The following is a 27,417-nucleotide window of genomic DNA, read 5'->3' on the forward strand; positions in this document are numbered from 1 at the left end:
TAACTGTATTGGCTTACTGAAAAAAATCATGTGTTGGTAATGTAAAAAGACCTACAGGACATGATATTAGCAGGGGGTCTTAAATTAAACTACTAAAAAGGTTCAACACTGTTTAGCTGCCAAAAGCAGTTGGAATTGGGCCTAAACAGTGTGGTAAGTCTTTAGGTGATGGCTATTGTGTCTGTTTGACCTCTTTCAAATGTCTGTGCTGGCAATAAAAAGAAAAAGTTTCCAATTTAAATAGCTAGAGAATAAAAACAATTTGCCAGTAATGTGAAAAAACCTACAGCACCTGGTGTTCCCATGCGGTCTCCCACCCAAGTACTAGACAGGTCCAACACTGCTTAGCTTCCAAGATCGGATGAGATTGGGCCTATCCAATGTGGTATGGCTGTAGGTGAGATACAGGCACTTTTTTGCCCTCTTCTACATCTATCACCAGGTAAGCTAATAAAAAAGTTTCCTAACTGTATTGGCTTACTGAAAAAAATCATGTGTTGGTAATGTAAAAAGACCTACAGGACATGATATTAGCAGGGGGTCTTAAATTAAACTACTAAAGAGGCTCAACACTGTTTAGCTGCCAAAAGCAGTTGGAATTGGGCCTAAACAGTGTGGTAAGTCTTTAGGTGATGGCTAATGTGTCTGTTTGACTTCTTCCAAATGTCTGTACTGGCAATAAAAAGAAAAAGTTTCCAATTTAAATAGCTAGAGAATAAAAACAATTTGCCAGTAATGTGAAAAAACCTACAGCACCTGGTGTTCCCATGTGGTCTCCCACCCAAGTACTAACCAGGCCCAACACTGCTTAGCTTCAAAGATCAGACGAGATTGGGCCTATCCAATGTGGTATGGCTGTAGGTGAGATACAGGCACTTTTTTGCCCTCTTCTACTTCTATCACCAGGTAAGCTAATACAAAAGTTTCCTAACTGTATTGGCTTACTGAAAAAAATCATGTGTTGGTAATGTAAAAAGACCTACAGGACATGATATTAGCAGGGGGTCTTAAATTAAACTACAAAAGAGGCTCAACACTGTTTAGCTGCCAAAAGCAGTTGGAATTGGGCATAAACAGTGTGGTAAGTCTTTAGGTGATGGCTATTGTGTCTGTTTGACCTCTTCCAAATGTCTGTGCTGGCAATAAAAAGAAAAAGTTTCCAATTTAAATAGCTAGAGAATAAAAACAATTTGCCAGTAATGTGAAAGAACCTACAGCACCTGGTGTTCCCATGTGGTCTCCCACCCAAGTACTAACTAGGCCCAACACTGCTTAGCTTCCAAGATCAGACGAGATTGGGCCTATCCAATGTGGTATGACTGTAGGTGAGATACAGGCACTTTTTTGCCCTCTTCTACATCTATCACCAGGTAAGCTAATAAAAAAGTTTCCTAACTGTATTGGCTTACTGAAAAAAATCATGTGTTGGTAATGTAAAAAGATCTACAGGACATGATATTAGCAGGGGGTCTTAAATTAAACTACTAAAGAGGCTCAACACTGTTTAGCTGCCAAAAGCAGTTGGAATTGGGCCTAAACAGTGTGGTAAGTCTTTAGGTGATGGCTATTGTGTCTGTTTGACCTCTTCCAAATGTCTGTGCTGGCAATAAAAAGAAAAAGTTTCCAATTTAAATAGCTAGAGAATAAAAACAATTTGCCAGTAATGTGAAAAAATCTACAGCACCTGGTGTTCCCATGTGGTCTCCCACCCAAGTACTAACCAGGCCCAACACTGCTTAGCTTCAAAGAACAGACGAGATTGGGCCTATCCAATGTGGTATGGCTGTAGGTGAAATAAAGGCACTTTTTTGCCCTCTTCTACATCTATCACCAGGTAAGCTAATAAAAAAGTTTCCTAACTGTATTGGCTTACTGAAAAAAATCATGTGTTGGTAATGTAAAAAGACCTACAGGACATGATATTAGCAGGGGGTCTTAAATGAAACTACTAAAGAGGCTCAACACTGTTAAGCTGCCAAAAGCAGTTGGAATTGGGCCTAAACAGTGTGGTAAGTCTTTAGGTGATGGCTATTGTGTCTGTTTGACCTCTTCCAAATGTCTGTGCTGGCAATAAAAAGAAAAAGTTTCCAATTTAAATAGCTAGAGAATAAAAACAATTTGCCAGTAATGTGAAAAAACCTACAGCACCTGGTGTTCCCATGTGGTCTCCCACCCAAGTACTAACCAGGCCCAACACTGCTTAGCTTCCAAGATCAGGACTATCCAATGTGGTATGGCTGTAGGTGAGATACAGGCACTTTTTTGCCCTCTTCTACATCTATCACCAGGTAAGCTAATAAAAAAGTTTCCTAACTGTATTGGCTTACTGAAAAAAATCATGTGTTGGTAATGTAAAAAGACCTACAGGACATGATATTAGCAGGGGGTCTTAAATTAAACTACTAAAAAGGCTCAACACTGTTTAGCTGCCAAAAGCAGTTGGAATTGGGCCTAAACAGTGTGGTAAGTCTTTAGGTGATGGCTATTGTGTCTGTTTGACCTCTTTCAAATGTCTGTGCTGGCAATAAAAAGAAAAAGTTTCCAATTTAAATAGCTAGAGAATAAAAACAATTTGCCAGTAATGTGAAAAAACCTACAGCACCTGGTGTTCCCATGCGGTCTCCCACCCAAGTACTAGACAGGTCCAACACTGCTTAGCTTCCAAGATCGGATGAGATTGGGCCTATCCAATGTGGTATGGCTGTAGGTGAGATACAGGCACTTTTTTGCCCTCTTCTACATCTATCACCAGGTAAGCTAATAAAAAAGTTTCCTAACTGTATTGGCTTACTGAAAAAAATCATGTGTTGGTAATGTAAAAAGACCTACAGGACATGATATTAGCAGGGGGTCTTAAATTAAACTACTAAAGAGGCTCAACACTGTTTAGCTGCCAAAAGCAGTTGGAATTGGGCCTAAACAGTGTGGTAAGTCTTTAGGTGATGGCTAATGTGTCTGTTTGACTTCTTCCAAATGTCTGTACTGGCAATAAAAAGAAAAAGTTTCCAATTTAAATAGCTAGAGAATAAAAACAATTTGCCAGTAATGTGAAAAAACCTACAGCACCTGGTGTTCCCATGTGGTCTCCCACCCAAGTACTAACCAGGCCCAACACTGCTTAGCTTCAAAGATCAGACGAGATTGGGCCTATCCAATGTGGTATGGCTGTAGGTGAGATACAGGCACTTTTTTGCCCTCTTCTACTTCTATCACCAGGTAAGCTAATACAAAAGTTTCCTAACTGTATTGGCTTACTGAAAAAAATCATGTGTTGGTAATGTAAAAAGACCTACAGGACATGATATTAGCAGGGGGTCTTAAATTAAACTACTAAAGAGGCTCAACACTGTTTAGCTGCCAAAAGCAGTTGGAATTGGGCCTAAACAGTGTGGTAAGTCTTTAGGTGATGGCTATTGTGTCTGTTTGACCTCTTCCAAATGTCTGTGCTGGCAATAAAAAGAAAAAGTTTCCAATTTAAATAGCTAGAGAATAAAAACAATTTGCCAGTAATGTGAAAAAACCTACAGCACCTGGTGTTCCCATGTGGTCTCCCACCCAAGTACTAACCAGGCCCAACACTGCTTAGCTTCCCAGATCAGGACTATCCAATGTGGTATGGCTGTAGGTGAGATACAGGGACTTTTTTGCCCTCTTCTACATCTATCACCAGGTAAGCTAATAAAAAAGTTTCCTAACTGTATTGGCTTACTGAAAAAAATCATGTGTTGGTAATGTAAAAAGACCTACAGGACATGATATTAGCAGGGGGTCTTAAATTAAACTACTAAAAAGGCTCAACACTGTTTAGCTGCCAAAAGCAGTTGGAATTGGGCCTAAACAGTGTGGTAAGTCTTTAGGTGATGGCTATTGTGTCTGTTTGACCTCTTTCAAATGTCTGTGCTGGCAATAAAAAGAAAAAGTTTCCAATTTAAATAGCTAGAGAATAAAAACAATTTGCCAGTAATGTGAAAAAACCTACAGCACCTGGTGTTCCCATGCGGTCTCCCACCCAAGTACTAGACAGGTCCAACACTGCTTAGCTTCCAAGATCGGATGAGATTGGGCCTATCCAATGTGGTATGGCTGTAGGTGAGATACAGGCACTTTTTTGCCCTCTTCTACATCTATCACCAGGTAAGCTAATAAAAAAGTTTCCTAACTGTATTGGCTTACTGAAAAAAATCATGTGTTGGTAATGTAAAAAGACCTACAGGACATGATATTAGCAGGGGGTCTTAAATTAAACTACTAAAGAGGCTCAACACTGTTTAGCTGCCAAAAGCAGTTGGAATTGGGCCTAAACAGTGTGGTAAGTCTTTAGGTGATGGCTAATGTGTCTGTTTGACTTCTTCCAAATGTCTGTACTGGCAATAAAAAGAAAAAGTTTCCAATTTAAATAGCTAGAGAATAAAAACAATTTGCCAGTAATGTGAAAAAACCTACAGCACCTGGTGTTCCCATGTGGTCTCCCACCCAAGTACTAACCAGGCCCAACACTGCTTAGCTTCAAAGATCAGACGAGATTGGGCCTATCCAATGTGGTATGGCTGTAGGTGAGATACAGGCCCTTTTTTGCCCTCTTCTACTTCTATCACCAGGTAAGCTAATACAAAAGTTTCCTAACTGTATTGGCTTACTGAAAAAAATCATGTGTTGGTAATGTAAAAAGACCTACAGGACATGATATTAGCAGGGGGTCTTAAATTAAACTACAAAAGAGGCTCAACACTGTTTAGCTGCCAAAAGCAGTTGGAATTGGGCATAAACAGTGTGGTAAGTCTTTAGGTGATGGCTATTGTGTCTGTTTGACCTCTTCCAAATGTCTGTGCTGGCAATAAAAAGAAAAAGTTTCCAATTTAAATAGCTAGAGAATAAAAACAATTTGCCAGTAATGTGAAAGAACCTACAGCACCTGGTGTTCCCATGTGGTCTCCCACCCAAGTACTAACCAGGCCCAACACTGCTTAGCTTCCAAGATCAGACGAGATTGGGCCTATCCAATGTGGTATGACTGTAGGTGAGATACAGGCACTTTTTTGCCCTCTTCTACATCTATCACCAGGTAAGCTAATAAAAAAGTTTCCTAACTGTATCGGCTTACTGAAAAAAATCATGTGTTGGTAATGTAAAAAGATCTACAGGACATGATATTAGCAGGGGGTCTTAAATTAAACTACTAAAGAGGCTCAACACTGTTTAGCTGCCAAAAGCAGTTGGAATTGGGCCTAAACAGTGTGGTAAGTCTTTAGGTGATGGCTATTGTGTCTGTTTGACCTCTTCCAAATGTCTGTGCTGGCAATAAAAAGAAAAAGTTTCCAATTTAAATAGCTAGAGAATAAAAACAATTTGCCAGTAATGTGAAAAAATCTACAGCACCTGGTGTTCCCATGTGGTCTCCCACCCAAGTACTAACCAGGCCCAACACTGCTTAGCTTCAAAGAACAGACGAGATTGGGCCTATCCAATGTGGTATGGCTGTAGGTGAAATAAAGGCACTTTTTTGCCCTCTTCTACATCTATCACCAGGTAAGCTAATAAAAAAGTTTCCTAACTGTATTGGCTTACTGAAAAAAATCATGTGTTGGTAATGTAAAAAGACCTACAGGACATGATATTAGCAGGGGGTCTTAAATGAAACTACTAAAGAGGCTCAACACTGTTAAGCTGCCAAAAGCAGTTGGAATTGGGCCTAAACAGTGTGGTAAGTCTTTAGGTGATGGCTATTGTGTCGGTTTGACTTCTTCCAAATGTCTGTACTGGCAATAAAAAGAAAACGTTTCCAATTTAAATAGCTAGAGAATAAAAACAATTTGCCAGTAATGTGAAAAAACCTACAGCACCTGGTGTTCCCATGTGGTCTCCCACCCAAGTACTAACCAGGCCCAACACTGCTTAGCTTCCATGATCGGACGATATTGGGCCGATCTAATGTGGTATGGCTGTAGGTGAGATACAGGCACTTTTTTGCCCTCTTCTACTTCTATCACCAGGTAAGCTAATAAAAAAGTGTCCTAACTGTATTGACTTACTGAAAAAAATCATGTGTTGGTAATGTAAAAAGACCTACAGGACATGATATTAGCAGGGGGTCTTAAATTAAACTACTAAAGAGGCTCAACACTGTTTAGCTGCCAAAAGCAGTTGGAATTGGGCCTAAACAGTGTGGTAAGTCTTTAGGTGATGGCTATTGTGTCTGTTTGACCTCTTCCAAATGTCTGTGCTGGCAATAAAAAGAAAAAGTTTCCAATTTAAATAGCTAGAGAATAAAAACAATTTGCCAGTAATGTGAAAAAATCTACAGCACCTGGTGTTCCCATGTGGTCTCCCACCCAAGTACTAACCAGGCCCAACACTGCTTAGCTTCAAAGAACAGACGAGATTGGGCCTATACAATGTGGTATGGCTGTAGGTGAGATAAAGGCACTTTTTTGCCCTCTTCTACATCTATCACCAGGTAAGCTAATAAAAAAGTTTCCTAACTGTATTGGCTTACTGAAAAAAATCATGTGTTGGTAATGTAAAAAGACCTACAGGACATGATATTAGCAGGGGGTCTTAAATGAAACTACTAAAGAGGCTCAACACTGTTAAGCTGCCAAAAGCAGTTGGAATTGGGCCTAAACAGTGTGGTAAGTCTTTAGGTGATGGCTATTGTGTCGGTTTGACTTCTTCCAAATGTCTGTACTGGCAATAAAAAGAAAACGTTTCCAATTTAAATAGCTAGAGAATAAAAACAATTTGCCAGTAATGTGAAAAAATCTACAGCACCTGGTGTTCCCATGTGGTCTCCCACCCAAGTACTAACCAGGCCCAACACTGCTTAGCTTCAAAGAACAGACGAGATTGGGCCTATCCAATGTGGTATGGCTGTAGGTGAAATAAAGGCACTTTTTTGCCCTCTTCTACATCTATAACCAGGTAAGCTAATAAAAAAGTTTCCTAACTGTATTGGCTTACTGAAAAAAATCATGTGTTGGTAATGTAAAAAGACCTACAGGACATGATATTAGCAGGGGGTCTTAAATGAAACTACTAAAGAGGCTCAACACTGTTAAGCTGCCAAAAGCAGTTGGAATTGGGCCTAAACAGTGTGGTAAGTCTTTAGGTGATGGCTATTGTGTCGGTTTGACTTCTTCCAAATGTCTGTACTGGCAATAAAAAGAAAACGTTTCCAATTTAAATAGCTAGAGAATAAAAACAATTTGCCAGTAATGTGAAAAAACCTACAGCACCTGGTGTTCCCATGTGGTCTCCCACCCAAGTACTAACCAGGCCCAACACTGCTTAGCTTGCATGATCGGACGATATTGGGCCGATCTAATGTGGTATGGCTGTAGGTGAGATACAGGCACTTTTTTGCCCTCTTCTACTTCTATCACCAGGTAAGCTAATAAAAAAGTGTCCTAACTGTATTGACTTACTGAAAAAAATCATGTGTTGGTAATGTAAAAAGACCTACAGGACATGATATTAGCAGGGGGTCTTAAATTAAACTACTAAAGAGGCTCAACACTGTTTAGCTGCCAAAAGCAGTTGGAATTGGGCCTAAACAGTGTGGTAAGTCTTTAGGTGATGGCTATTGTGTCTGTTTGACCTCTTCCAAATGTCTGTGCTGGCAATAAAAAGAAAAAGTTTCCAATTTAAATAGCTAGAGAATAAAAACAATTTGCCAGTAATGTGAAAAAATCTACAGCACCTGGTGTTCCCATGTGGTCTCCCACCCAAGTACTAACCAGGCCCAACACTGCTTAGCTTCAAAGAACAGACGAGATTGGGCCTATACAATGTGGTATGGCTGTAGGTGAGATAAAGGCACTTTTTTGCCCTCTTCTACATCTATCACCAGGTAAGCTAATAAAAAAGTTTCCTAACTGTATTGGCTTACTGAAAAAAATCATGTGTTGGTAATGTAAAAAGACCTACAGGACATGATATTAGCAGGGGGTCTTAAATGAAACTACTAAAGAGGCTCAACACTGTTAAGCTGCCAAAAGCAGTTGGAATTGGGCCTAAACAGTGTGGTAAGTCTTTAGGTGATGGCTATTGTGTCGGTTTGACTTCTTCCAAATGTCTGTACTGGCAATAAAAAGAAAACGTTTCCAATTTAAATAGCTAGAGAATAAAAACAATTTGCCAGTAATGTGAAAAAACCTACAGCACCTGGTGTTCCCATGTGGTCTCCCACCCAAGTACTAACCAGGCCCAACACTGCTTAGCTTCCATGATCGGACGATATTGGGCCGATCTAATGTGGTATGGCTGTAGGTGAGATACAGGCACTTTTTTGCCCTCTTCTACTTCTATCACCAGGTAAGCTAATAAAAAAGTGTCCTAACTGTATTGACTTACTGAAAAAAATCATGTGTTGGTAATGTAAAAAGACCTACAGGACATGATATTAGCAGGGGGTCTTAAATTAAACTACTAAAGAGGCTCAACACTGTTTAGCTGCCAAAAGCAGTTGGAATTGGGCCAAAACAGTGTGGTAAGTCTTTAGGTGATGGCTATTGTGTCTGTTTGACCTCTTCCAAATGTCTGTGTTGGCAATAAAAAGAAAAAGTTTCCAATTTAAATAGCTAGAGAATAAAAACAATTTGCCAGTAATGTGAAAAAACCTACAGCACCTGGTGTTCTCATGTGGTCTCCCACCCAAGTACTAACCAGGCCCAACACTGCTTAGCTTCCAAGAACGGACGAGATTGGGCCAATCCAATGTGGTATGGCTGTAAGTGAGATACAGGGACTTTATTGCCCTCTTATTCTTCTATCACCAGGTAAGCTAATAAAAAAGTTTCCTAACTGTATTGGCTTATTGAAAAAAATCACGTGTTGGTAATGTAAAAAGACCTACAGGAGATGATATTAGCAGGGGGTCTTAAATTAAACTACTAAAGAGGCTCAACACTGTTTAGCTGCCAAAAGCAGTTGGAATTGGGCCTAAACAGTGTGGTAAGTCTTTAGGTGATGGCTATTGTGTCTGTTTGACCTCTTCCAAATGTCTGTACTGGCAATAAAAAGAAAAAGTTTCCAATTTAAATAGCTAGAGAATAAAAACAATTTGCCAGTAATGTGAAAAAACCTACAGCACCTGGTGTTCCCATGTGGTCTCCCACCCAAGTACTAACCAGGCCCAACACTGCTTAGCTTCCAAGATCAGACGAGATTGGGCCTATCCAATGTGGTATGGCTGTAGGTGAGATACAGGCACTTTTTTGCCCTCTTCTACATCTATCACCAGGTAAGCTAATAAAAAAGTTTCCTAACTGTATTGGCTTACTGAAAAAAATCATGTGTTGGTAATGTAAAAAGACCTACAGGACATGATATTAGCAGGGGGTCTTAAATTAAACTACTAAAGAGGCTCAACACTGTTTAGCTGCCAAAAGCAGTTGGAATTGGGCCTAAACAGTGTGGTAAGTCTTTAGGTGATGGCTATTGTGTCTGTTTGACCTCTTCCAAATGTCTGTACTGGCAATAAAAAGAAAAAGTTTCCAATTTAAATAGCTAGAGAATAAAAACAATTTGCCAGTAATGTGAAAAAACCTACAGCACCTGGTGTTCCCATGTGGTCTCACACCCAAGTACTAACCAGGCCCAACACTGCTTAGCTTCCAAGATCAGACGAGATTGGGCCTATCCAATGTGGTATGGCTGTAGGTGAGATACATCCACTTTTTTGCCCTCTTCTACATCTATCACCAGGTAAGCTAATAAAAAAGTTTCCTAACTGTATTGGCTTACTGAAAAAAATCATGTGTTGGTAATGTAAAAAGACCTACAGGACATGCTATTAGCAGGGGGTCTTAAATTAAACTACTAAAGAGGCTCAACACTGTTTAGCTGCCAAAAGCAGTTGGAATTGGGCCTAAACAGTGTGGTAAGTCTTTAGGTGATGGCTATTGTGTCTGTTTGACCTCTTCCAAATGTCTGTGCTGGCAATAAAAAGAAAAAGTTTCCAATTTAAATAGCTAGAGAATAAAAACAATTTGCCAGTAATGTGAAAAAACCTATAGCACCTGGTGTTCCCATGTGGTCTCCCACCCAAGTACTAACCAGGCCCAACACTGCTTAGCTTCCAAGATCTGACGAGATTGGGCCTATCCAATGTGGTATGGCTGTAGGTGAGATAAAGGCACTTTTTTGCCCTCTTCTACATCTATCACCAGGTAAGCTAATAAAAAAGTTTCCTAACTGTATTGGCTTACTGAAAAAAATCATGTGTTGGTAATGTAAAAAGACCTACAGGACATGATATTAGCAGGGGGTCTTAAATGAAACTACTAAAGAGGCTCAACACTGTTAAGCTGCCAAAAGCAGTTGGAATTGGGCCTAAACAGTGTGGTAAGTCTTTAGGTGATGGCTATTGTGTCTGTTTGACTTCTTCCAAATGTCTGTACTGGCAATAAAAAGAAAAAGTTTCCAATTTAAATAGCTAGAGAATAAAAACAATTTGCCAGTAATGTGAAAAAACCTACAGCACCTGGTGTTCCCATGTGGTCTCCCACCCAAGTACTAACCAGGCCCAACACTGCTTAGCTTCAAAGATCAGACGAGATTGGGCCTATCCAATGTGGTATGGCTGTAGGTGAGATACAGGCACTTTTTTGCCCTCTTCTACTTCTATCACCAGGTAAGCTAATACAAAAGTTTCCTAACTGTATTGGCTTACTGAAAAAAATCATGTGTTGGTAATGTAAAAAGACCTACAGGACATGATATTAGCAGGGGGTCTTAAATTAAACTACAAAAGAGGCTCAACACTGTTTAGCTGCCAAAAGCAGTTGGAATTGGGCATAAACAGTGTGGTAAGTCTTTAGGTGATGGCTATTGTGTCTGTTTGACCTCTTCCAAATGTCTGTGCTGGCAATAAAAAGAAAAAGTTTCCAATTTAAATAGCTAGAGAATAAAAACAATTTGCCAGTAATGTGAAAGAACCTACAGCACCTGGTGTTCCCATGTGGTCTCCCACCCGAGTACTAACCAGGCCCAACACTGCTTAGCTTCCAAGATCAGACGAGATTGGGCCTATCCAATGTGGTATGGCTGTAGGTGAGATACAGGCACTTTTTTGCCCTCTTCTACATCTATCACCAGGTAAGCTAATAAAAAAGTTTCCTAACTGTATTGGCTTACTGAAAAAAATCATGTGTTGGTAATGTAAAAAGATCTACAGGACATGATATTAGCAGGGGGTCTTAAATTAAACTACTAAAGAGGCTCAACACTGTTTAGCTGCCAAAAGCAGTTGGAATTGGGCCTAAACAGTGTGGTAAGTCTTTAGGTGATGGCTATTGTGTCTGTTTGACCTCTTCCAAATGTCTGTGCTGGCAATAAAAAGAAAAAGTTTCCAATTTAAATAGCTAGAGAATAAAAACAATTTGCCAGTAATGTGAAAAAATCTACAGCACCTGGTGTTCCCATGTGGTCTCCCACCCAAGTACTAACCAGGCCCAACAATGCTTAGCTTCAAAAAACAGACGAGATTGGGCCTATCCAATGTGGTATGGAATGTAGGTGAGATAAAGGCACTTTTTTGCCCTCTTCTACATCTATCACCAGGTAAGCTAATAAAAAAGTTTCCTAACTGTATTGGCTTACTGAAAAAAATCATGTGTTGGTAATGTCAAAAGACCTACAGGACATGATATTAGCAGGGGGTCTTAAATGAAACTACTAAAGAGGCTCAACACTGTTAAGCTGCCAAAAGCAGTTGGAATTGGGCCTAAACAGTGTGGTAAGTCTTTAGGTGATGGCTATTGTGTCGGTTTGACTTCTTCCAAATGTCTGTACTGGCAATAAAAAGAAAACGTTTCCAATTTAAATAGCTAGAGAATAAAAACAATTTGCCAGTAATGTGAAAAAACCTACAGCACCTGGTGTTCCCATGTGGTCTCCCACCCAAGTACTAACCAGGCCCAACACTGCTTAGCTTCCATGATCGGACGATATTGGGCCGATCCAATGTGGTATGGCTGTAGGTGAGATACAGGCACTTTTTTGCCCTCTTCTACTTCTATCACCAGGTAAGCTAATAAAAAAGTGTCCTAACTGTATTGGCTTACTGAAAAAAATCATGTGTTGGTAATGTAAAAAGACCTACAGGACATGATATTAGCATGGGGTCTTAAATTAAACTACTAAAGAGGCTCAACACTGTTTAGCTGCCAAAAGCAGTTGGAATTGGGCCAAAACAGTGTGGTAAGTCTTTAGGTGATGGCTATTGTGTCTGTTTGTGTGATGTTGTCAGACTGCGTGCAGGTGTGTGACCGTTACCTGATGTTCCTGTTCTCCTCTCGGCACTGCTTGGTGGCTACCTGACTGCTTCACTCGCCTGCAATTCAGAGGGCGGAGGGACAAAGGCACCACGGGAAGACAATACCCCAACACAACCACACAGAATGGTCACCACACGTGAGGACGGTGATCAAAAGGATTTATTTTAGTAGCAAAAGGACCGTGGATCACCGCTATGAAATAATTAAACAATACAATAATGACAATTAACAGTTTACGAATGAGGACAGTTTCCCTTCTATGATATTGTGTGCGATGGGGCCACTGTGGCACAGGTAGGCCACACTTCACACAATACGCTGCAACAAATGCAATGCACTGTTCTTCACAATGAATTCAGGTAAAGATGGAAGAATAAAGATACTCCATCAAGAAGATATCGTGCGCAATGGGGCCACAGGTAACCTCTGTGGACCGCAACTCGCACGGTATACTGCGTCACCAATGTCATAAGACTACAGTGCAAACAATTCCAACCCTCAATCAAAAGATTTGTAATGACATTTAAATGACTGACAATAATATGCAGCATATTAAACCATATATAACTAACAATAATTGTCCAGTGGCGAAAGAGTAAGTCCCTGAACTGCGCAGTTCTATTGTTGGTCCTAGGTACCTTTTGGCCTAGGTGCACCGTAAATTGAAGTAACAGCTAATACAAGGAGTTGTAATCCAAGGCAAGTTATGTCCTGAGCTCTGGCACAATGCCAACACTGGGGTTACTTCTCAAAAGGTTTCCAATAACTGAAAGGGTGATGGTAAAGGCAGTCACTGCAAGGTGGACTGTGCCTCAGGCTAAAAATGGCGTTGAGCTGGGTTAACTTGTGGCGTGAAATGGAGGACAGTGTCAGTGTGGAGTGGTAGTATGGTACCTGCACACCGGGTGCTGTTGCTGACTCCTGTCAGTCACGTCTCCCTGCAGGCCGGTCTGCCTGCTGTCAATCACTGCTGCTGTGTGAATGGCGTCTCTACACGAGTGTGGGCTACAGGCTCTCTCTCCCTCCTTCCCAACCATCAATCACCACTGGGAAGCTGCTGCAGAAGTCTCTCTCTGGCTGCTCTGTCCTGCCTCTGCTCCACTCTTCACCACCCTCCTCAGCACGCCCAGCGTAACGCGCTGCTTACTCCTTACTCTCAGGCACACTTCTGCCTGACTGCCTTCCTGGTTCCTCTCACTGCTCACAGCAAACTGGTTACACTCCAATCTGCCCAGCAACAGGCAGGGCTCAACTTCCTGCTTTCTCCCAGCACCTTGCTGGGTCCTAACGTTCCTCCTGTGTAGACTGCAGGGTGGTTGCCTAGCAACATAGTACAGGGAGCTAACACCTGAAGCACAAGTTGTAACAGTTCCTGGGAGCAGCATGGGCTGCAGTTATGTACAAACATAGTTAGTGCTGGCCACCAGTAAGTCTGTGGCATAAAGACAAGGGTACCCCCAATTCTGGGATGCCACATTTGACCTCTTCCAAATGTCTGTGTTGGCAATAAAAAGAAAAAGTTTCCAATTTAAATAGCTAGAGAATAAAAACAATTTGCCAGTAATGTGAAAAAACCTACAGCACCTGGTGTTCTCATGTGGTCTCCCACCCAAGTACTAACCAGGCCCAACACTGCTTAGCTTCCAAGATCGGACGAGATTGGGCCAATCCAATGTGGTATGGCTGTAAGTGAGATACAGGGACTTTATTGCCCTCTTATTCTTCTATCACCAGGTAAGCTAATAAAAAAGTTTCCTAACTGTATTGGCTTATTGAAAAAAATCACGTGTTGGTAATGTAAAAAGACCTACAGGAGATGATATTAGCAGGGGGTCTTAAATTAAACTACTAAAGAGGCTCAACACTGTTTAGCTGCCAAAAGCAGTTGGAATTGGGCCTAAACAGTGTGGTAAGTCTTTAGGTGATGGCTATTGTGTCTGTTTGACCTCTTCCAAATGTCTGTACTGGCAATAAAAAGAAAAAGTTTCCAATTTAAATAGCTAGAGAATAAAAACAATTTGCCAGTAATGTGAAAAAACCTACAGCACCTGGTGTTCCCATGTGGTCTCCCACCCAAGTACTAACCAGGCCCAACACTGCTTAGCTTCCAAGATCAGACGAGATTGGGCCTATCCAATGTGGTATGGCTGTAGGTGAGATACATGCACTTTTTTGCCCTCTTCTACATCTATCACCAGGTAAGCTAATAAAAAAGTTTCCTAACTGTATTGGCTTACTGAAAAAAATCATGTGTTGGTAATGTAAAAAGACCTACAGGACATGATATTAGCAGGGGGTCTTAAATTAAACTACTAAAGAGGCTCAACACTGTTTAGCTGCCAAAAGCAGTTGGAATTGGGCCTAAACAGTGTGGTAAGTCTTTAGGTGATGGCTATTGTGTCTGTTTGACCTCTTCCAAATGTCTGTGCTGGCAATAAAAAGAAAAAGTTTCCAATTTAAATAGCTAGAGAATAAAAACAATTTGCCAGTAATGTGAAAAAACCTATAGCACCTGGTGTTCCCATGTGGTCTCCCACCCAAGTACTAACCAGGCCCAACACTGCATAGCTTCAAAGATCAGACGAGATTGGGCCTATCCAATGTGGTATGGCTGTAGGTGAGATACAGGCACTTTTTTGCCCTCTTCTACTTCTATCACCAGGTAAGCTAATACAAAAGTTTCCTAACTGTATTGGCTTACTGAAAAAAATCATGTGTTGGTAATGTAAAAAGACCTACAGGACATGATATTAGCAGGGGGTCTTAAATTAAACTACAAAAGAGGCTCAACACTGTTTAGCTGCCAAAAGCAGTTGGAATTGGGCCTAAACAGTGTGGTAAGTCTTTAGGTGATGGCTATTGTGTCTGTTTGACCTCTTCCAAATGTCTGTGCTGGCAATAAAAAGAAAAAGTTTCCAATTTAAATAGCTAGAGAATAAAAACAATTTGCCAGTAATGTGAAAAAACCTACAGCACCTGGTGTTCCCATGTGGTCTCCCACCCAAGTACTAACCAGGCCAAACACTGCTTAGCTTCCAAGATCAGACGAGATTGGGCCTATCCAATGTGGTATGGCTGTAGGTGAGATACAGGCACTTTTTTGCCCTCTTTTACTTCTATCACCAGGTAAGCTAATACAAAAGTTTCCTAACTGTATTGGCTTACTGAAAAAAATCATGTGTTGGTAATGTAAAAAGACCTACAGGACATGATATTAGCAGGGGGTCTTAAATTAAACTACTAAAGAGGCTCAACACTGTTTAGCTGCCAAAAGCAGTTGGAATTGGGCCTAAACAGTGTGGTAAGTCTTTAGGTGATGGCTATTGTGTCTGTTTGACCTCTTCCAAATGTCTGTGCTGGCAATAAAAAGAAAAAGTTTCCAATTTAAATAGCTAGAGAATAAAAACAATTTGCCAGTAATGTGAAAAAACCTACAGCACCTGGTGTTCCCATGTGGTCTCCCACCCAAGTACTAACCAGGCCCAACACTGCTTAGCTTCCAAGATCAGACAAGATTGGGACTATCCAATGTGGTATAGCTGTAGGTGAGATACAGGCACTTTTTTGCCCTCTTCTACATCTATCACCAGGTAAGCTAATAAAAAAGTTTCCTAACTGTATTGGCTTACTGAAAAAAATCATGTGTTGGTAATGTAAAAAGACCTACAGGACATGATATTAGCAGGGGGGCTTAAATTAAACTACTAAAAAGGCTCAACACTGTTTAGCTGCCAAAAGCAGTTGGAATTGGGCCTAAACAGTGTGGTAAGTCTTTAGGTGATGGCGATTGTGTCTGTTTGACCTCTTCCAAATGTCTGTACTGGCAATAAAAAGAAAAAGTTTCCAATTTAAATAGCTAGAGAATAAAAACAATTTGCCAGTAATTTGAAAAAACCTACAGCACCTGGTGTTCCCATGTGGTCTCCCACCCAAGTACTAACCAGGCCCAACACTGCTTAGCTTCCAAGATCAGACAAGACTGGGCTTATCCAATGTGGTATGGCTGTAGGTGAGATACAGGCACTTTTTTGCCCTCTTCTACATCTATCACCAGGTAAGCTAATACAAAAGTTTCCTAACTGTATTGGCTTACTGAAAAAAATCATGTGTTGGTAATGTAAAAAGACCTACAGGACATGATATTAGCAGGGGGTCTTAAATAAAACTACAAAAGAGGCTCAACACTGTTTTGCTGCCAAAAGCAGTTGGAATTGGGCCTAAACAGTGTGGTAAGTCTTTAGGTGATGGCTATTGTGTCTGTTTGACCTCTTCCAAATGTCTGTGCTGGCAATAAAAAGAAAAAGTTTCCAATTTAAATAGCTAGAGAATAAAAACAATTTGCCAGTAATGTGAAAAAACCTACAGCACCTGGTGTTCCCATGTGGTCTCCCACCCAAGTACTAACCAGGCCAAACACTGCTTAGCTTCCAAAATCAGACGAGATTGGGCCTATCCAATGTGGTATGGCTATAGGTGAGATACAGGCACTTTTTTGCCCTCTTTTACTTCTATCACCAGGTAAGCTAATACAAAAGTTTCCTAACTGTATTGGCTTACTGAAAAAAATCATGTGTTGGTAATGTAAAAAGACCTACAGGACATGATATTAGCAGGGGGTCTTAAATTAAACTACTAAAGAGGCTCAACACTGTTTAGCTGCCAAAAGCAGTTGGAATTGGGCCTAAACAGTGTGGTAAGTCTTTAGGTGATGGCTATTGTGTCTGTTTGACCTCTTCCAAATGTCTGTGCTGGCAATAAAAAGAAAAAGTTTCCAATTTAAATAGCTAGAGAATAAAAACAATTTGCCAGTAATGTGAAAAAACCTACAGCACCTGGTGTTCCCATGTGGTCTCCCACCCAAGTACTAACCAGGCCCAACACTGCTTAGCTTCCAAGATCAGACGAGATTGGGCCTATCCAATGTGGTATGGCTGTAGGTGAGATACAGACACTTTTTTGCCCTCTTCTACATCTATCACCAGGTAAGCTAATAAAAAAGTTTCCTAACTGTATTGGCTTACTGAAAAAAATCATGTGTTGGTAATGTAAAAAGACCTACAGGACATGATATTAGCAGGGGGTCTTAAATTAAACTACTAAAGAGGCTCAACACTGTTTAGCTGCCAAAAGCAGTTGGAATTGGGCCTAAACAGTGTGGTAAGTCTTTAGGTGATGGCTATTGTGTCTGTTTGACCTCTTCCAAATGTCTGTACTGGCAATAAAAAGAAAAAGTTTCCAATTTAAATAGCTAGAGAATAAAAACAATTTGCCAGTAATGTGAAAAACCTACAGCACCTGGTGTTCCCATGTGGTCTCCCACCCAAGTACTAACCAGGCCCAACACTGCTTAGCTTCCAAGATCAGACGAGATTGGGCCTATCCAATGTGGTATGGCTGTAGGTGAGATACATGCACTTTTTTGCCCTCTTCTACATCTATCACCAGGTAAGCTAATAAAAAAGTTTCCTAACTGTATTGGCTTACTGAAAAAAATCATGTGTTGGTAATGTAAAAAGACCTACAGGACATGATATTAGCAGGGGGTCTTAAATTAAACTACTAAAGAGGCTCAACACTGTTTAGCTGCCAAAAGCAGTTGGAATTGGGCCTAAACAGTGTGGTAAGTCTTTAGGTGATGGCTATTGTGTCTGTTTGACCTCTTCCAAATGTCTGTGCTGGCAATAAAAAGAAAAAGTTTCCAATTTAAATAGCTAGAGAATAAAAACAATTTGCCAGTAATGTGAAAAAACCTATAGCACCTGGTGTTCCCATGTGGTCTCCCACCCAAGTACTAACCAGGCCCAACACTGCTTAGCTTCCAAGATCTGACGAGATTGGGCCTATCCAATGTGGTATGGCTGTAGGTGAGATAAAGGCACTTTTTTGCCCTCTTCTACATCTATCACCAGGTAAGCTAATAAAAAAGTTTCCTAACTGTATTGGCTTACTGAAAAAAATCATGTGTTGGTAATGTAAAAAGACCTACAGGACATTATATTAGCAGGGGGTCTTAAATGAAACTACTAAAGAGGCTCAACACTGTTAAGCTGCCAAAAGCAGTTGGAATTGGGCCTAAACAGTGTGGTAAGTCTTTAGGTGATGGCTATTGTGTCTGTTTGACTTCTTCCAAATGTCTGTACTGGCAATAAAAAGAAAAAGTTTCCAATTTAAATAGCTAGAGAATAAAAACAATTTGCCAGTAATGTGAAAAAACCTACAGCACCTGGTGTTCCCATGTGGTCTCCCACCCAAGTACTAACCAGGCCCAACACTGCATAGCTTCAAAGATCAGACGAGATTGGGCCTATCCAATGTGGTATGGCTGTAGGTGAGATACAGGCACTTTTTTGCCCTCTTCTACTTCTATCACCAGGTAAGCTAATACAAAAGTTTCCTAACTGTATTGGCTTACTGAAAAAAATCATGTGTTGGTAATGTAAAAAGACCTACAGGACATGATATTAGCAGGGGGTCTTAAATTAAACTACAAAAGAGGCTCAACACTGTTTAGCTGCCAAAAGCAGTTGGAATTGGGCCTAAACAGTGTGGTAAGTCTTTAGGTGATGGCTATTGTGTCTGTTTGACCTCTTCCAAATGTCTGTACTGGCAATAAAAAGAAAAAGTTTCCAATTTAAATAGCTAGAGAATAAAAACAATTTGCCAGTAATGTGAAAAAACCTACAGCACCTGGTGTTCCCATGTGGTCTCCCACCCAAGTACTAACCAGGCCCAACACTGCTTAGCGTCCAAGATCAGGACTATCCAATGTGGTATGGCTGTAGGTGAGATACAGGCACTTTTTTGCCCTCTTCTACATCTATCACCAGGTAAGCTAATAAAAAAGTTTCCTAACTGTATTGGCTTACTGAAAAAAATCATGTGTTGGTAATGTAAAAAGACCTACAGGACATGATATTAGCAGGGGGTCTTAAATTAAACTACTAAAAAGGCTCAACACTGTTTAGCTGCCAAAAGCAGTTGGAATTGGGCCTAAACAGTGTGGTAAGTCTTTAGGTGATGGCTATTGTGTCTGTTTGACCTCTTCCAAATGTCTGTGCTGGCAATAAAAAGAAAAAGTTTCCAATTTAAATAGCTAGAGAATAAAAACAATTTGCCAGTAATGTGAAAAAACCTACAGCACCTGGTGTTCCCATGTGGTCTCCCACCCAAGTACTAACCAGGCCAAACACTGCTTAGCTTCCAAGATCAGACGAGATTGGGCCTATCCAATGTGGTATGGCTGTAGGTGAGATACAGGCACTTTTTTGCCCTCTTTTACTTCTATCACCAGGTAAGCTAATACAAAAGTTTCCTAACTGTATTGGCTTACTGAAAAAAATCATGTGTTGGTAATGTAAAAAGACCTACAGGACATGATATTAGCAGGGGGTCTTAAATTAAACTACTAAAGAGGCTCAACACTGTTTAGCTGCCAAAAGCAGTTGGAATTGGGCCTAAACAGTGTGGTAAGTCTTTAGGTGATGGCTATTGTGTCTGTTTGACCTCTTCCAAATGTCTGTGCTGGCAATAAAAAGAAAAAGTTTCCAATTTAAATAGCTAGAGAATAAAAACAATTTGCCAGTAATGTGAAAAAACCTACAGCACCTGGTGTTCCCATGTGGTCTCCCACCCAAGTACTAACCAGGCCCAACACTGCTTAGCTTCCATGATCGGACGATATTGGGCCGATCCAATGTGGTATGGCTGTAGGTGAGATACAGGCACTTTTTTGCCCTCTTCTACTTCTATCACCAGGTAAGCTAATAAAAAAGTGTCCTAACTGTATTGGCTTACTGAAAAAAATCATGTGTTGGTAATGTAAAAAGACCTACAGGACATGATATTAGCAGGGGGTCTTAAATTAAACTACTAAAGAGGCTCAACACTGTTTAGCTGCCAAAAGCAGTTGGAATTGGGCCAAAACAGTGTGGTAAGTCTTTAGGTGATGGCTATTGTGTCTGTTTGACCTCTTCCAAATGTCTGTGTTGGCAATAAAAAGAAAAAGTTTCCAATTTAAATAGCTAGAGAATAAAAACAATTTGCCAGTAATGTGAAAAAACCTACAGCACCTGGTGTTCCCATGTGGTCTCCCACCCAAGTACTAACCAGGCCCAACACTGCTTAGCTTCCAAGATCAGACGAGATTGGGCCTATCCAATGTGGTATGGCTGTAGGTGAGATACATGCACTTTTTTGCCCTCTTCTACATCTATCACCAGGTAAGCTAATAAAAAAGTTTCCTAACTGTATTGGCTTACTGAAAAAAATCATGTGTTGGTAATGTAAAAAGACCTACAGGACATGATATTAGCAGGGGGTCTTAAATTAAACTACTAAAGAGGCTCAACACTGTTTAGCTGCCAAAAGCAGTTGGAATTGGGCCTAAACAGTGTGGTAAGTCTTTAGGTGATGGCTATTGTGTCTGTTTGACCTCTTCCAAATGTCTGTGCTGGCAATAAAAAGAAAAAGTTTCCAATTTAAATAGCTAGAGAATAAAAACAATTTGCCAGTAATGTGAAAAAACCTATAGCACCTGGTGTTCCCATGTGGTCTCCCACCCAAGTACTAAACAGGCCCAACACTGCTTAGCTTCCAAGATCTGACGAGATTGGGCCTATCCAATGTGGTATGGCTGTAGGTGAGATAAAGGCACTTTTTTGCCCTCTTCTACATCTATCACCAGGTAAGCTAATAAAAAAGTTTCCTAACTGTATTGGCTTACTGAAAAAAATCATGTGTTGGTAATGTAAAAAGACCTACAGGACATGATATTAGCAGGGGGTCTTAAATGAAACTACTAAAGAGGCTCAACACTGTTAAGCTGCCAAAAGCAGTTGGAATTGGGCCTAAACAGTGTGGTAAGTCTTTAGGTGATGGCTATTGTGTCTGTTTGACTTCTTCCAAATGTCTGTACTGGCAATAAAAAGAAAAAGTTTCCAATTTAAATAGCTAGAGAATAAAAACAATTTGCCAGTAATGTGAAAAACCTACAGCACCTGGTGTTCCCATGTGGTCTCCCACCCAAGTACTAACCAGGCCCAACACTGCATAGCTTCAAAGATCAGACGAGATTGGGCCTATCCAATGTGGTATGGCTGTAGGTGAGATACAGGCACTTTTTTGCCCTCTTCTACTTCTATCACCAGGTAAGCTAATACAAAAGTTTCCTAACTGTATTGGCTTACTGAAAAAAATCATGTGTTGGTAATGTAAAAAGACCTACAGGACATGATATTAGCAGGGGGTCTTAAATAAAACTACAAAAGAGGCTCAACACTGTTTAGCTGCCAAAAGCAGTTGGAATTGGGCCTAAACAGTGTGGTAAGTCTTTAGGTGATGGCTATTGTGTCTGTTTGACCTCTTCCAAATGTCTGTGCTGGCAATAAAAAGAAAAAGTTTCCAATATAAATAGCTAGAGAATAAAAACAATTTGCCAGTAATGTGAAAAAACCTACAGCACCTGGTGTTCCCATGTGGTCTCCCACCCAAGTACTAACCAGGCCAAACACTGCTTAGCTTCCAAGATCAGACGAGATTGGGCCTATCCAATGTGGTATGGCTGTAGGTGAGATACAGGCACTTTTTTGCCCTCTTTTACTTCTATCACCAGGTAAGCTAATACAAAAGTTTCCTAACTGTATTGGCTTACTGAAAAAAATCATGTGTTGGTAATGTAAAAAGACCTACAGGACATGATATTAGCAGGGGGTCTTAAATTAAACTACTAAAGAGGCTCAACACTGTTTAGCTGCCAAAAGCAGTTGGAATTGGGCCTAAACAGTGTGGTAAGTCTTTAGGTGATGGCTATTGTGTCTGTTTGACCTCTTCCAAATGTCTGTGCTGGCAATAAAAAGAAAAAGTTTCCAATTTAAATAGCTAGAGAATAAAAACAATTTGCCAGTAATGTGAAAAAACCTACAGCACCTGGTGTTCCCATGTGGTCTCCCACCCAAGTACTAACCAGGCCCAACACTGCTTAGCTTCCAAGATCAGACAAGATTGGGACTATCCAATGTGGTATGGCTGTAGGTGAGATACAGGCACTTTTTTGCCCTCTTCTACATCTATCACCAGGTAAGCTAATAAAAAAGTTTCCTAACTGTATTGGCTTACTGAAAAAAATCATGTGTTGGTAATGTAAAAAGACCTACAGGACATGATATTAGCAGGGGGTCTTAAATTAAACTACTAAAGAGGCTCAACACTGTTTAGCTGCCAAAAGCAGTTGGAATTGGGCCTAAACAGTGTGGTAAGTCTTTAGGTGATGGCTATTGTGTCTGTTTGACCTCTTCCAAATGTCTGTGCTGGCAATAAAAAGAAAAAGTTTCCAATTTAAATAGCTAGAGAATAAAAACAATTTGCCAGTAATGTGAAAAAAACCTACAGCACCTGGAGTTCCCATGTGGTCTCCCACCCAAGTACTAATCAGGCCCAACACTGCTTAGCTTCCAAGATCAGACGAGATTGGGCCGATCCAATGTCGTATGGCTGTAGGTGAGATACAGGCACTTTTTTGCCCTCTTCTACTTCTATCACCAGGTAAGCTAATAAAAAAGTTTCCTAACTGTATTGGCTTACTGAAAAAAATCATGTGTTGGTAATGTAAAAAGACCTACAGGACATGATATTAGCAGGGGGTCTTAAATTAAACTACTAAAGAGGCTCAACACTGTTTAGCTGCCAAAAGCAGTTGGAATTGGGCCTAAACAGTGTGGTAAGTCTTTAGGTGATGGCTATTGTGTCTGTTTGACTTCTTCCAAATGTCTGTACTGGCAATAAAAAGAAAAAGTTTCCAATTTAAATAGCTAGAGAATAAAAACAATTTGCCAGTGATGTGAAAAAACATACAGCACCTGGTGTTCCCATGTGGTCTCCCACCCAAGTACTAACCAGGCCCAACTCTACTTAGCTTCCAAGATCAGATGAGATTGGGCCTATCCAATGTGGTATGGCTGTATGTGAGATACAGGCACTTTTTTGCCCTCTTCTACATCTATCACCAGGTAAGCTAATAAAAAAGTTTCCTAACTGTATTGGCTTACTGAAAAAAATCATGTGTTGGTAATGTAAAAAGACCTACAGGACATGATATTAGCAGGGGGTCTTAAATTAAACTACTAAAGAGGCTCAACACTGTTTAGCTGCCAAAAGCAGTTGGAATTGGGCCTAAACAGTGTGGTAAGTCTTTAGGTGATGGCTATTGTGTCTGTTTGACCTCTTCCAAATGTCTGTGCTGGCAATAAAAAGAAAAAGTTTCCAATTTAAATAGCTAGAGAATAAAAACAATTTGCCAGTAATGTGAAAAAACCTACAGCACCTGGTGTTCCCATGTGGTCTCCCACCCAAGTACTAACCAGGCCCAACACTGCTTAGCGTCCAAGATCAGGACTATCCAATGTGGTATGGCTGTAGGTGAGATACAGGCACTTTTTTGCCCTCTTCTACATCTATCACCAGGTAAGCTAATAAAAAAGTTTCCTAACTGTATTGGCTTACTGAAAAAAATCATGTGTTGGTAATGTAAAAAGACCTACAGGACATGATATTAGCAGGGGGTCTTAAATTAAACTACTAAAAAGGCTCAACACTGTTTAGCTGCCAAAAGCAGTTGGAATTGGGCCTAAACAGTGTGGTAAGTCTTTAGGTGATGGCTATTGTGTCTGTTTGACCTCTTCCAAATGTCTGTGCTGGCAATAAAAAGAAAAAGTTTCCAATTTAAATAGCTAGAGAATAAAAACAATTTGCCAGTAATGTGAAAAAACCTACAGCACCTGGTGTTCCCATGTGGTCTCCCACCCAAGTACTAACCAGGCCAAACACTGCTTAGCTTCCAAGATCAGACGAGATTGGGCCTATCCAATGTGGTATGGCTGTAGGTGAGATACAGGCACTTTTTTGCCCTCTTTTACTTCTATCACCAGGTAAGCTAATACAAAAGTTTCCTAACTGTATTGGCTTACTGAAAAAAATCATGTGTTGGTAATGTAAAAAGACCTACAGGACATGATATTAGCAGGGGGTCTTAAATTAAACTACTAAAGAGGCTCAACACTGTTTAGCTGCCAAAAGCAGTTGGAATTGGGCCTAAACAGTGTGGTAAGTCTTTAGGTGATGGCTATTGTGTCTGTTTGACCTCTTCCAAATGTCTGTGCTGGCAATAAAAAGAAAAAGTTTCCAATTTAAATAGCTAGAGAATAAAAACAATTTGCCAGTAATGTGAAAAAACCTACAGCACCTGGTGTTCCAATGTGGTCTCCCACCCAAGTACTAACCAGGCCCAACACTGCTTAGCTTCCATGATCGGACGATATTGGGCCGATCCAATGTGGTATGGCTGTAGGTGAGATACAGGCACTTTTTTGCCCTCTTCTACTTCTATCACCAGGTAAGCTAATAAAAAAGTGTCCTAACTGTATTGGCTTACTGAAAAAAATCATGTGTTGGTAATGTAAAAAGACCTACAGGACATGATATTAGCAGGGGGTCTTAAATTAAACTACTAAAGAGGCTCAACACTGTTTAGCTGCCAAAAGCAGTTGGAATTGGGCCAAAACAGTGTGGTAAGTCTTTAGGTGATGGCTATTGTGTCTGTTTGACCTCTTCCAAATGTCTGTGTTGGCAATAAAAAGAAAAAGTTTCCAATTTAAATAGCTAGAGAATAAAAACAATTTGCCAGTAATGTGAAAAAACCTACAGCACCTGGTGTTCTCATGTGGTCTCCCACCCAAGTACTAACCAGGCCCAACACTGCTTAGCTTCCAATATCGGACGAGATTGGGCCGATCCAATGTGGTATGGCTGTAAGTGAGATACAGGGACTTTATTGCCCTCTTATTCTTCTATCACCAGGTAAGCTAATAAAAAAGTTTCCTAACTGTATTGGCTTATTGAAAAAAATCACGTGTTGGTAATGTAAAAAGACCTACAGGAGATGATATTAGCAGGGGGTCTTAAATTAAACTACTAAAGAGGCTCAACACTGTTTAGCTGCCAAAAGCAGTTGGAATTGGGCCTAAACAGTGTGGTAAGTCTTTAGGTGATGGCTATTGTGTCTGTTTGACCTCTTCCAAATGTCTGTACTGGCAATAAAAAGAAAAAGTTTCCAATTTAAATAGCTAGAGAATAAAAACAATTTGCCAGTAATGTGAAAAAACCTACAGCACCTGGTGTTCCCATGTGGTCTCCCACCCAAGTACTAACCAGGCCCAACACTGCTTAGCTTCCAAGATCAGACGAGATTGGGCCTATCCAATGTGGTATGGCTGTAGGTGAGATACAGGCACTTTTTTGCCCTCTTCTACATCTATCACCAGGTAAGCTAATAAAAAAGTTTCCTAACTGTATTGGCTTACTGAAAAAAATCATGTGTTGGTAATGTAAAAAGACCTACAGGACATGATATTAGCAGGGGGTCTTAAATTAAACTACTAAAGAGGCTCAACACTGTTTAGCTGCCAAAAGCAGTTGGAATTGGGCCTAAACAGTGTGGTAAGTCTTTAGGTGATGGCTATTGTGTCTGTTTGACCTCTTCCAAATGTCTGTACTGGCAATAAAAAGAAAAAGTTTCCAATTTAAATAGCTAGAGAATAAAAACAATTTGCCAGTAATGTGAAAAAACCTACAGCACCTGGTGTTCCCATGTGGTCTCCCACCCAAGTACTAACCAGGCCCAACAGTGCTTAGCTTCCAAGATCAGACGAGATTGGGCCTATCCAATGTGGTATGGCTGTAGGTGAGATACATGCACTTTTTTGCCCTCTTCTACATCTATCACCAGGTAAGCTAATAAAAAAGTTTCCTAACTGTATTGGCTTACTGAAAAAAATCATGTGTTGGTAATGTAAAAAGACCTACAGGACATGATATTAGCAGGGGGTCTTAAATTAAACTACTAAAGAGGCTCAACACTGTTTAGCTGCCAAAAGCAGTTGGAATTGGGCCTAAACAGTGTGGTAAGTCTTTAGGTGATGGCTATTGTGTCTGTTTGACCTCTTCCAAATGTCTGTGCTGGCAATAAAAAGAAAAAGTTTCCAATTTAAATAGCTAGACAATAAAAACAATTTGCCAGTAATGTGAAAAAACCTACAGCACCTGGTGTTCCCATGTGGTCTCCCACCCAAGTACTAACCAGGCCCAACTCTACTTAGCTTCCAAGATCAGATGAGATTGGGCCTATCCAATGTGGTATGGCTGTATGTGAGATACAGGCACTTTTTTGCCCTCTTCTACATCTATCACCAGGTAAGCTAATAAAAAAGTTTCCTAACTGTATTGGCTTACTGAAAAAAATCATGTGTTGGTAATGTAAAAAGACCTACAGGACATGATATTAGCAGGGGGTCTTAAATTAAACTACTAAAGAGGCTCAACACTGTTTAGCTGCCAAAAGCAGTTGGAATTGGGCCTAAACAGTGTGGTAAGTCTTTAGGTGATGGCTATTGTGTCTGTTTGACTTCTTCCAAATGTCTGTACTGGCAATAAAAAGAAAAAGTTTCCAATTTAAATAGCTAGAGAATAAAAACAATTTGCCAGTGATGTGAAAAAACATACAGCACCTGGTGTTCCCATGTGGTCTCCCACCCAAGTACTAACCAGGCCCAACTCTACTTAGCTTCCAAGATCAGATGAGATTGGGCCTATCCAATGTGGTATGGCTGTATGTGAGATACAGGCACTTTTTTGCCCTCTTCTACATCTATCACCAGGTAAGCTAATAAAAAAGTTTCCTAACTGTATTGGCTTACTGAAAAAAATCATGTGTTGGTAATGTAAAAAGACCTACAGGACATGATATTAGCAGGGGGTCTTAAATTAAACTACTAAAGAGGCTCAACACTGTTTAGCTGCCAAAAGCAGTTGGAATTGGGCCTAAACAGTGTGGTAAGTCTTTAGGTGATGGCTATTGTGTCTGTTTGACTTCTTCCAAATGTCTGTACTGGCAATAAAAAGAAAAAGTTTCCAATTTAAATAGCTAGAGAATAAAAACAATTTGCCAGTAATGTGAAAAAACCTACAGCACCTGGTGTTCCCATGTGGTCTCCCACCCAAGTACTAACCAGGCCCAACTCTACTTAGCTTCCAAGATCAGATGAGATTGGGCCTATCCAATGTGGTATGGCTGTATGTGAGATACAGGCACTTT

At 40.4% G+C, this 27,417-nt stretch overlaps 36 non-coding genes and 20 pseudogenes across 36 annotated transcripts; all 56 read right to left on the reverse strand.

The window, feature by feature from the left end:
* Positions 1-280: 280 nt before the first annotated feature.
* On the reverse strand, positions 281-399 carry LOC146046297 (5S ribosomal RNA). Its single transcript, XR_014465842.1, has one exon. It is a non-coding gene; the product is annotated as a 5S ribosomal RNA (ribosomal RNA).
* A 345-nt stretch (positions 400-744) lies between these two features.
* Positions 745-863, reverse strand: LOC146047256 (5S ribosomal RNA). The gene has a single exon (XR_014466012.1). It is a non-coding gene; the product is annotated as a 5S ribosomal RNA (ribosomal RNA).
* Positions 864-1,208: 345 nt separating this feature from the next.
* Positions 1,209-1,327, reverse strand: LOC146047663 (5S ribosomal RNA). Its single transcript, XR_014466049.1, has one exon. It is a non-coding gene; the product is annotated as a 5S ribosomal RNA (ribosomal RNA).
* Positions 1,328-1,672: 345 nt separating this feature from the next.
* Positions 1,673-1,791, reverse strand: LOC146036171 (5S ribosomal RNA; annotated as a pseudogene).
* A 345-nt stretch (positions 1,792-2,136) lies between these two features.
* LOC146037901 (5S ribosomal RNA) lies at positions 2,137-2,245 on the reverse strand (annotated as a pseudogene).
* A 345-nt stretch (positions 2,246-2,590) lies between these two features.
* On the reverse strand, positions 2,591-2,709 carry LOC146046302 (5S ribosomal RNA). Its single transcript, XR_014465843.1, has one exon. It is a non-coding gene; the product is annotated as a 5S ribosomal RNA (ribosomal RNA).
* Positions 2,710-3,054: 345 nt separating this feature from the next.
* Positions 3,055-3,173, reverse strand: LOC146047267 (5S ribosomal RNA). The gene has a single exon (XR_014466013.1). It is a non-coding gene; the product is annotated as a 5S ribosomal RNA (ribosomal RNA).
* A 345-nt stretch (positions 3,174-3,518) lies between these two features.
* Positions 3,519-3,627, reverse strand: LOC146038772 (5S ribosomal RNA; annotated as a pseudogene).
* Positions 3,628-3,972: 345 nt separating this feature from the next.
* Positions 3,973-4,091, reverse strand: LOC146046309 (5S ribosomal RNA). Its single transcript, XR_014465844.1, has one exon. It is a non-coding gene; the product is annotated as a 5S ribosomal RNA (ribosomal RNA).
* Positions 4,092-4,436: 345 nt separating this feature from the next.
* LOC146047278 (5S ribosomal RNA) lies at positions 4,437-4,555 on the reverse strand. Its single transcript, XR_014466014.1, has one exon. It is a non-coding gene; the product is annotated as a 5S ribosomal RNA (ribosomal RNA).
* Positions 4,556-4,900: 345 nt separating this feature from the next.
* LOC146041357 (5S ribosomal RNA) lies at positions 4,901-5,019 on the reverse strand. The gene has a single exon (XR_014463477.1). It is a non-coding gene; the product is annotated as a 5S ribosomal RNA (ribosomal RNA).
* A 345-nt stretch (positions 5,020-5,364) lies between these two features.
* LOC146036177 (5S ribosomal RNA) lies at positions 5,365-5,483 on the reverse strand (annotated as a pseudogene).
* Positions 5,484-5,828: 345 nt separating this feature from the next.
* On the reverse strand, positions 5,829-5,947 carry LOC146037244 (5S ribosomal RNA; annotated as a pseudogene).
* A 345-nt stretch (positions 5,948-6,292) lies between these two features.
* On the reverse strand, positions 6,293-6,411 carry LOC146036311 (5S ribosomal RNA; annotated as a pseudogene).
* A 345-nt stretch (positions 6,412-6,756) lies between these two features.
* On the reverse strand, positions 6,757-6,875 carry LOC146036183 (5S ribosomal RNA; annotated as a pseudogene).
* A 345-nt stretch (positions 6,876-7,220) lies between these two features.
* Positions 7,221-7,339, reverse strand: LOC146038452 (5S ribosomal RNA; annotated as a pseudogene).
* A 345-nt stretch (positions 7,340-7,684) lies between these two features.
* LOC146036314 (5S ribosomal RNA) lies at positions 7,685-7,803 on the reverse strand (annotated as a pseudogene).
* Positions 7,804-8,148: 345 nt separating this feature from the next.
* Positions 8,149-8,267, reverse strand: LOC146037250 (5S ribosomal RNA; annotated as a pseudogene).
* Positions 8,268-8,612: 345 nt separating this feature from the next.
* Positions 8,613-8,731, reverse strand: LOC146034511 (5S ribosomal RNA). Its single transcript, XR_014459921.1, has one exon. It is a non-coding gene; the product is annotated as a 5S ribosomal RNA (ribosomal RNA).
* A 345-nt stretch (positions 8,732-9,076) lies between these two features.
* On the reverse strand, positions 9,077-9,195 carry LOC146037270 (5S ribosomal RNA). The gene has a single exon (XR_014461004.1). It is a non-coding gene; the product is annotated as a 5S ribosomal RNA (ribosomal RNA).
* Positions 9,196-9,540: 345 nt separating this feature from the next.
* LOC146033528 (5S ribosomal RNA) lies at positions 9,541-9,659 on the reverse strand. The gene has a single exon (XR_014458942.1). It is a non-coding gene; the product is annotated as a 5S ribosomal RNA (ribosomal RNA).
* Positions 9,660-10,004: 345 nt separating this feature from the next.
* LOC146046018 (5S ribosomal RNA) lies at positions 10,005-10,123 on the reverse strand. Its single transcript, XR_014465721.1, has one exon. It is a non-coding gene; the product is annotated as a 5S ribosomal RNA (ribosomal RNA).
* A 345-nt stretch (positions 10,124-10,468) lies between these two features.
* Positions 10,469-10,587, reverse strand: LOC146047289 (5S ribosomal RNA). Its single transcript, XR_014466015.1, has one exon. It is a non-coding gene; the product is annotated as a 5S ribosomal RNA (ribosomal RNA).
* Positions 10,588-10,932: 345 nt separating this feature from the next.
* Positions 10,933-11,051, reverse strand: LOC146041324 (5S ribosomal RNA). The gene has a single exon (XR_014463474.1). It is a non-coding gene; the product is annotated as a 5S ribosomal RNA (ribosomal RNA).
* Positions 11,052-11,396: 345 nt separating this feature from the next.
* On the reverse strand, positions 11,397-11,516 carry LOC146039524 (5S ribosomal RNA; annotated as a pseudogene).
* A 345-nt stretch (positions 11,517-11,861) lies between these two features.
* LOC146036626 (5S ribosomal RNA) lies at positions 11,862-11,980 on the reverse strand (annotated as a pseudogene).
* A 1,867-nt stretch (positions 11,981-13,847) lies between these two features.
* On the reverse strand, positions 13,848-13,966 carry LOC146046127 (5S ribosomal RNA). Its single transcript, XR_014465751.1, has one exon. It is a non-coding gene; the product is annotated as a 5S ribosomal RNA (ribosomal RNA).
* A 345-nt stretch (positions 13,967-14,311) lies between these two features.
* On the reverse strand, positions 14,312-14,430 carry LOC146037338 (5S ribosomal RNA). The gene has a single exon (XR_014461027.1). It is a non-coding gene; the product is annotated as a 5S ribosomal RNA (ribosomal RNA).
* Positions 14,431-14,775: 345 nt separating this feature from the next.
* On the reverse strand, positions 14,776-14,894 carry LOC146036736 (5S ribosomal RNA; annotated as a pseudogene).
* A 345-nt stretch (positions 14,895-15,239) lies between these two features.
* LOC146033053 (5S ribosomal RNA) lies at positions 15,240-15,358 on the reverse strand. Its single transcript, XR_014458469.1, has one exon. It is a non-coding gene; the product is annotated as a 5S ribosomal RNA (ribosomal RNA).
* Positions 15,359-15,703: 345 nt separating this feature from the next.
* LOC146033451 (5S ribosomal RNA) lies at positions 15,704-15,822 on the reverse strand. The gene has a single exon (XR_014458865.1). It is a non-coding gene; the product is annotated as a 5S ribosomal RNA (ribosomal RNA).
* Positions 15,823-16,167: 345 nt separating this feature from the next.
* Positions 16,168-16,286, reverse strand: LOC146033417 (5S ribosomal RNA). Its single transcript, XR_014458832.1, has one exon. It is a non-coding gene; the product is annotated as a 5S ribosomal RNA (ribosomal RNA).
* Positions 16,287-16,631: 345 nt separating this feature from the next.
* Positions 16,632-16,750, reverse strand: LOC146035924 (5S ribosomal RNA; annotated as a pseudogene).
* Positions 16,751-17,095: 345 nt separating this feature from the next.
* On the reverse strand, positions 17,096-17,214 carry LOC146037460 (5S ribosomal RNA). The gene has a single exon (XR_014461139.1). It is a non-coding gene; the product is annotated as a 5S ribosomal RNA (ribosomal RNA).
* Positions 17,215-17,558: 344 nt separating this feature from the next.
* On the reverse strand, positions 17,559-17,677 carry LOC146037581 (5S ribosomal RNA). The gene has a single exon (XR_014461250.1). It is a non-coding gene; the product is annotated as a 5S ribosomal RNA (ribosomal RNA).
* Positions 17,678-18,022: 345 nt separating this feature from the next.
* LOC146046023 (5S ribosomal RNA) lies at positions 18,023-18,141 on the reverse strand. The gene has a single exon (XR_014465723.1). It is a non-coding gene; the product is annotated as a 5S ribosomal RNA (ribosomal RNA).
* A 345-nt stretch (positions 18,142-18,486) lies between these two features.
* LOC146035699 (5S ribosomal RNA) lies at positions 18,487-18,605 on the reverse strand (annotated as a pseudogene).
* A 345-nt stretch (positions 18,606-18,950) lies between these two features.
* Positions 18,951-19,059, reverse strand: LOC146038474 (5S ribosomal RNA; annotated as a pseudogene).
* Positions 19,060-19,404: 345 nt separating this feature from the next.
* LOC146033064 (5S ribosomal RNA) lies at positions 19,405-19,523 on the reverse strand. The gene has a single exon (XR_014458480.1). It is a non-coding gene; the product is annotated as a 5S ribosomal RNA (ribosomal RNA).
* A 345-nt stretch (positions 19,524-19,868) lies between these two features.
* On the reverse strand, positions 19,869-19,987 carry LOC146036634 (5S ribosomal RNA; annotated as a pseudogene).
* A 345-nt stretch (positions 19,988-20,332) lies between these two features.
* Positions 20,333-20,451, reverse strand: LOC146037703 (5S ribosomal RNA). Its single transcript, XR_014461361.1, has one exon. It is a non-coding gene; the product is annotated as a 5S ribosomal RNA (ribosomal RNA).
* A 345-nt stretch (positions 20,452-20,796) lies between these two features.
* On the reverse strand, positions 20,797-20,915 carry LOC146033583 (5S ribosomal RNA). Its single transcript, XR_014458997.1, has one exon. It is a non-coding gene; the product is annotated as a 5S ribosomal RNA (ribosomal RNA).
* A 344-nt stretch (positions 20,916-21,259) lies between these two features.
* LOC146035706 (5S ribosomal RNA) lies at positions 21,260-21,378 on the reverse strand (annotated as a pseudogene).
* Positions 21,379-21,723: 345 nt separating this feature from the next.
* LOC146033075 (5S ribosomal RNA) lies at positions 21,724-21,842 on the reverse strand. The gene has a single exon (XR_014458491.1). It is a non-coding gene; the product is annotated as a 5S ribosomal RNA (ribosomal RNA).
* A 345-nt stretch (positions 21,843-22,187) lies between these two features.
* On the reverse strand, positions 22,188-22,306 carry LOC146046694 (5S ribosomal RNA). Its single transcript, XR_014465961.1, has one exon. It is a non-coding gene; the product is annotated as a 5S ribosomal RNA (ribosomal RNA).
* A 346-nt stretch (positions 22,307-22,652) lies between these two features.
* LOC146035127 (5S ribosomal RNA) lies at positions 22,653-22,771 on the reverse strand. Its single transcript, XR_014460536.1, has one exon. It is a non-coding gene; the product is annotated as a 5S ribosomal RNA (ribosomal RNA).
* Positions 22,772-23,116: 345 nt separating this feature from the next.
* LOC146047024 (5S ribosomal RNA) lies at positions 23,117-23,235 on the reverse strand. The gene has a single exon (XR_014465991.1). It is a non-coding gene; the product is annotated as a 5S ribosomal RNA (ribosomal RNA).
* A 345-nt stretch (positions 23,236-23,580) lies between these two features.
* On the reverse strand, positions 23,581-23,689 carry LOC146038485 (5S ribosomal RNA; annotated as a pseudogene).
* Positions 23,690-24,034: 345 nt separating this feature from the next.
* Positions 24,035-24,153, reverse strand: LOC146033086 (5S ribosomal RNA). Its single transcript, XR_014458502.1, has one exon. It is a non-coding gene; the product is annotated as a 5S ribosomal RNA (ribosomal RNA).
* A 345-nt stretch (positions 24,154-24,498) lies between these two features.
* LOC146037151 (5S ribosomal RNA) lies at positions 24,499-24,617 on the reverse strand (annotated as a pseudogene).
* Positions 24,618-24,962: 345 nt separating this feature from the next.
* On the reverse strand, positions 24,963-25,081 carry LOC146035072 (5S ribosomal RNA). Its single transcript, XR_014460481.1, has one exon. It is a non-coding gene; the product is annotated as a 5S ribosomal RNA (ribosomal RNA).
* A 345-nt stretch (positions 25,082-25,426) lies between these two features.
* Positions 25,427-25,545, reverse strand: LOC146037824 (5S ribosomal RNA). Its single transcript, XR_014461472.1, has one exon. It is a non-coding gene; the product is annotated as a 5S ribosomal RNA (ribosomal RNA).
* Positions 25,546-25,890: 345 nt separating this feature from the next.
* LOC146041754 (5S ribosomal RNA) lies at positions 25,891-26,009 on the reverse strand. Its single transcript, XR_014463579.1, has one exon. It is a non-coding gene; the product is annotated as a 5S ribosomal RNA (ribosomal RNA).
* A 345-nt stretch (positions 26,010-26,354) lies between these two features.
* Positions 26,355-26,473, reverse strand: LOC146034973 (5S ribosomal RNA). The gene has a single exon (XR_014460382.1). It is a non-coding gene; the product is annotated as a 5S ribosomal RNA (ribosomal RNA).
* A 345-nt stretch (positions 26,474-26,818) lies between these two features.
* On the reverse strand, positions 26,819-26,937 carry LOC146047035 (5S ribosomal RNA). The gene has a single exon (XR_014465992.1). It is a non-coding gene; the product is annotated as a 5S ribosomal RNA (ribosomal RNA).
* Positions 26,938-27,282: 345 nt separating this feature from the next.
* LOC146034984 (5S ribosomal RNA) lies at positions 27,283-27,401 on the reverse strand. The gene has a single exon (XR_014460393.1). It is a non-coding gene; the product is annotated as a 5S ribosomal RNA (ribosomal RNA).
* Between the last annotated feature and the right edge of the window lie 16 nt (positions 27,402-27,417).

The sequence above is a fragment of the Crinia signifera genome, chromosome 1 (genome assembly GCF_055691185.1).
Source record: "Crinia signifera chromosome 1, ASM5569118v1, whole genome shotgun sequence".
Taxonomy (NCBI): Eukaryota; Metazoa; Chordata; class Amphibia; order Anura; family Myobatrachidae; genus Crinia; species Crinia signifera.